At 33.2% G+C, this 5273-nt stretch overlaps 1 non-coding gene across 1 annotated transcript; it reads right to left on the minus strand.

Annotated features, from left to right (window-relative positions):
* Positions 1–4098: 4098 nt before the first annotated feature.
* On the minus strand, positions 4099–4202 carry LOC149236878 (U6 spliceosomal RNA). The gene has a single exon (XR_016246807.1). It is a non-coding gene; the product is annotated as a U6 spliceosomal RNA (small nuclear RNA).
* Positions 4203–5273: the final 1071 nt, after the last annotated feature.

The following is a 5273-nucleotide window of genomic DNA, read 5'->3' on the forward strand; positions in this document are numbered from 1 at the left end:
CCGAGAAAATAATGTAAGTGTCCTAAGTCTATCATTTCAAACTTCCTTTTAAGGCTGGACTTCACATGGTTTATAAGGTTGGGATCACTACCGGTAAGGATAAGATCATCAACATAAAGAACAAGAATGATAAGAGACTTGCCCACTTTCTTGGTGTAGACAGTATTGTCAGAATGACACCTAGAAAAGCCAGATTCTAAAAGAAAGCTATCCATTTTGGCATACCAAGCTCGAGGATCTTGCTTGAGACCATAAAGGGATTTCTTAAGCCGACATACAAGGCTGGAGTCTGTTTTTATGAAGCCAATGGGTTGTTCCATGTAGATTTCTTCATGCAAGTCCCCATGCAAGAAGGCGGATTTAACATCCATCTGATGGACTTCCCATTTGAAAGAAGCAGCAAGGGAAAGAACAAGGCGGATAGAGTTCATTTTGGCAACAGGGGAGAAGGTTTCAGTGTAGTCAATGCCTTCAACTTGTGAAAAACCTTTAGCAACAAGACGAGCTTTATGTTTATCAACTTTCCCATTTGGTCCATACTTGGTTCTATAAACCCATTTGCATCTAACAAGTTTTCGTCCCTTTGGTAGAGGAACAAGATCCCATGTATCATTTGCCAATAATGAATGATATTCTTCATTCATAGCTGCTTCCCAATCTAGATGGCCTGAAGCTTCTGCAAAGGTGTCAGGATCATAATTTACTAGAGCTTGAGCCAGTAAAGAAGAGGCTCTGATACCATGTAGGAATATACAGGGTAAGTTCCTTAGACAGAACACCAAAGGACACCGCTCACAACCAGATCGCAGATCAATACACCAGTATTTTTGATGTGGTTAAAACCCTCAAAGAGGGAAACAGTCCACGGCCTGAGCCAACGCGGCCACTTCAGGCAATTTATTAATAAAAGAATGAAAATTTACATATGTTTCTCTCATGCACGGATTACCCTACAAATGACCCTCCATGCGCTTAAATAGAAATCATAGACCAATCGGGTGTCAAGCCACGGATCAAGTGTCAGTAATACCGAGGAGAGAATGAACCGTCGGATCACTACATATCGTGACCGTCGGATTGTAAGTTACAAAATGTACAACAGTAAAGAAACAGACTTTACCTAACTCTATACTAGACCAAGTTGTACTTAACTATTTCCTATGTGTCGAAATATCCTAACATTAGGTTGGGCGGACCCACTTATGGTTTTATGCATGATTTTCACACATGTTTTCTTTTTGGACGCGATGGTTTTCGATCCATGGTATTGGATGCAATGGTTTTTCGGTCCATGGTATTGGATGCTTCGGCATGTATAAATATGTATTATAACATTGAGAGGAACATAATGAAAAATCAAGCTGGTAGTCCCGGTTTTGGGATCCAAGGGAAAATCTTTGTGTATATTTGTTTTATGTGTTATGCTCTCGCATTGTTTATTTTTTGTGTTTTAGAACTCGTATGTAGGTAATTTTTGTACGAGGTTAAAACCTACATTTGTTTTTCTTGTTGGTTCCTAGTGAGCCAACACTCAACAAATGGGAAAATCTAAGACGTTGAGAAGGTGAAAGCGACAACATGAGATGTTTGATATTTTTTAGATTTTGAGGTGAAGAAGCGAAATGATGCATTTGCATTAACATGCATAAAATAATCTATGGATAACAACATTCTTCCCTTTATTTCAGATGCCAAGATAGCCAAAGAGGCTTGGGATGCCCTTGAGAGGAGTTTTGGTGTAAGGGGGAGTGTTGAAGTTGAAGATGAAGGTGGATCTATAGCTGTAGATCTACATCAAGATGAAATGTTTCTTGAATCCGACTATGCACAAATACAAGTGGATAAATATTTAGTAAATCTAACAACAAAGCTTGCTAATGAAATTTTGGTGAATCCAACAACAAAGCTTGTTGATGACAGTGAAGCTTCCATTAGACAAGTTAATGTTATGATGAATCCAATAGTTAATATTGCTAAGGTAAAGTTTGATGAAGATTTGTTGACTAAAGATGAGTGGTTGTAGATGATGCAAAAAAAACATGATATTGACATGATGTTATTTGGTGAGATAATCCCACTTGAATTTGAAAACAAAGTGGAAGACAACATGTTTGCAGTAGCACAAGTTAGTATATAAATGGAAGAGACAGTGACAGACACAATGACAGAGACAGACATAGAAGAAAAAAAAAAGAAGCAAGCCCACAAAGAGAAAACAAAGATAGAAGAAGAGGAAGAGAAGGAAGCACAATGAGAGAAAGCTCTCATTGCAGAGCAGAAGGAACAAAACCAATGTTGTTTTGTAAATATTTTTAATTCTAAAATTGATTTCAAATGTGCATACACAGAATGATTATGAAGAAGAGTTGAAGTTCCTTCAATGATGCCTTGATAAAGTCTACATAGGAGCTACAAAAATGCATGTTCAAGACATCTTGGATGATGAGAATATCAATGAAATTGTGAGGTATTGGAGTCATGAAGAAATATTGTTTTATTATAAAATTATGTTGTAGCAAATGGATGATGAATTTAACAAAACACAAGATAATATGTCACAGCAACCCACATAATCCTTTTTTTGAAGAAATCCAGGACATGCTTAGACATACTCGAACAAAGGAAGACCTGCACCAACAAATGAAGAAACTGAGGTTTGAAGGATACAACAAAAAGAAAAAGATGAAACAATTTAGAGGCTACAGGATCTGGAAGAAGAGAAGAAGAAAAGTAAATGTAGTTGAAGTCAATTTTTTAAATTGTAATCCTAGCTCAGACATAGATCAACAAACATCTTAATCGAATTTTTATGTTGTTGTAATTAAAGGGGTGTCTTGGAGAATCTAATTCCATCCACTTGTTAGGTGTCAAAAATATCCCTCCAAGTGTCCTGGTTCAATTTTACTAAGTCCAGTTTAGTAAAGTTTCACTCCAGTTATTTATTACTGATGTTTCCAATGTAATCTTATTTAATTGATTCGTAATACTGAGAAGAGAAATCCTCTGCTCCATTGTTTATTTTCATTCTTTGTCAACAGCTATATATGCTTGACAAAAGGGAAGGATGAATCGAGCTAGGGGGTCTATTCCTTCTCCCAGAAAAAGCTAATAGAGTAGTATTCAGACTGAAGAACACACATGGAAGCAAGAAAATAACTTTCGTAAATCACTCTCGAATAACATGTAGAAATAACAAATCTCAAATCAAGCAATGACTTTAAAGCTAGACTTATCACCAAAGTACCCACAACCATCATGAGGCTCACCTTAATAATATTCGTGCAATCAAGATTCCAACCTTTTCGTTGTTGAAGCGTCAGAATGTAACTAAGCCTACAGTTAACTTGTATAAGGTTTGGATTAATGGAATTACCAAGTAGGTGTCCTTTAGGGAACGGTGAAAGCCACTTTTCTCTCCTCTATTAGTTGGGGCAACAACAAGTTTCCCTCTCCTCCCACTCCTTTTCAGTGCCCTTCCCACCCCATCTAAGGTGTTTTGTAATATCATAATTTTCAATCAAAATCATGGTTATATATATATATATATATATATATATATATATATATATATATATATATATATATATATATATATATATATATATATATATATATATACTATATATTTCCCTTTGGAAAAATCGTAATTTTCATTAATATTAAGGAAAATTACATGTTGTAGATGCTATGAGCATATGCAGTTTTAAAACGTTGTAAGCTTGTCAAAATGTAAAAGAAGATATATATATATGTTCTCCACGCAAGGAGAAATTTCCTTAGATATGTACTGTTTAGTTCTCAAAATTTACACATAGAATATTTTCTATGACATGAAGCTGTAGTTATATAAGAAAAATAAATATAAATAGAAAAAAAGTCACATATCATATGATATTAGGCTCCTTGTGAGCCTGTGCAGCATGGTCCATATATGGGCAATGGTAATACTGGCAGTGCTCCCCATCCCTTTGTTTCCGTATCATCCAGATGTCGTGTGGCCGGATCGCTGCCTCTTTGGAAAGTTGGTGCGAGTGAGTTTCATTCCCTCTAGATATGACGACATGCAAAACTATCAAAATATGATATATATCTATGAATTAAAATTTGGACCATTTCTCGATTTGTGCGTGTGATCCTTGCGTAGGGGCCATGATAATCTTCTTTGTATCGTTCAAATTTTTATCAAATGTCTCTGAAGAGTATTAACTAAAATTAAATACAAAGTTATACAATATCATAATTGCTAATAATAATAGTTATTTATATATTTTCAATTTATTTTAATGTAATTGTACATTATAAATATTCTAAATAAATTGTAAATTTTATTAATCAAAAAAATTTCAATTTAACAACTTCAATTGAGTTAACTTATTATTTTTGTGTTTACCAAGTCTCTTCTGCATAAATCTCATAGAAGCGATCTATCAAACAAAAAAACAAACAAACAAACAAAAAAACTTATATATAATCATGAACCATAAAAACTTACATTTTTTATTATTTATTAGGTTTAAATTTAGTAAATATCACATATTTTTATAATTATTATTTATCTAACACTCCATTTTAGTTCTATCACCTTTCATATAGTAGTTTATAGATATCAACACAAAAGTTATAAGAAAAATATAAATTTACTTTATTTTAAATAATAAAATTAATAAAATTAAATTAAAAATGATTATAATATTAAAAAATTTAAATTAACCTAGCTCTACCAATATTCAACATTCATGTATAATTATTTTAATATAAAAAAAATTAATAACATGAAATTAAATAATTAAAAGATTTACAAAACTAAAATAAATCTGATAACTAGAAAAACTACTTACAACAGTTGGCATCGATATTTGAAAAATTAGTTACAATAGTTTATGTCGGAGTCCCTATTTGAATAAGAGACAACCAAAACAAATCATTCTAGACTGTAAAAGCTCAACCTATCATGCGGGTAGCAGGCTCATAGGAATTACCATATACACAAGTACCATGAAGAGTCCTTTGAGAAGGAGTCAGTCTAAAAATAACTTTGTAAGACATTTTCATCCTAGGAAGCATATACCCAAATCACTTCTGAAAGAAAATTAGCACTAACTTAAAGCATTCTAATCACAAAAAAAAATAATTCAAGGCAGCTGTAGGAGGAAGAAATTTCTTCATTTTTCAGTGTGTGTCTACGTGGAAAATTTGAGCTTCTCTGTTCTTATTGTTGACAATTGGGAGAAATTATCTCCAAGTTGGTTCTCCGTAATTCAAGTTCCTAATTT

The sequence above is a fragment of the Pinus tabuliformis genome, chromosome 8, assembly GCF_031772625.1.
Source record: "Pinus tabuliformis cultivar Carrire ecotype Pingquan chromosome 8, CPIR1, whole genome shotgun sequence".
In the NCBI taxonomy this organism is placed as follows: domain Eukaryota; kingdom Viridiplantae; phylum Streptophyta; class Pinopsida; order Pinales; family Pinaceae; genus Pinus; species Pinus tabuliformis.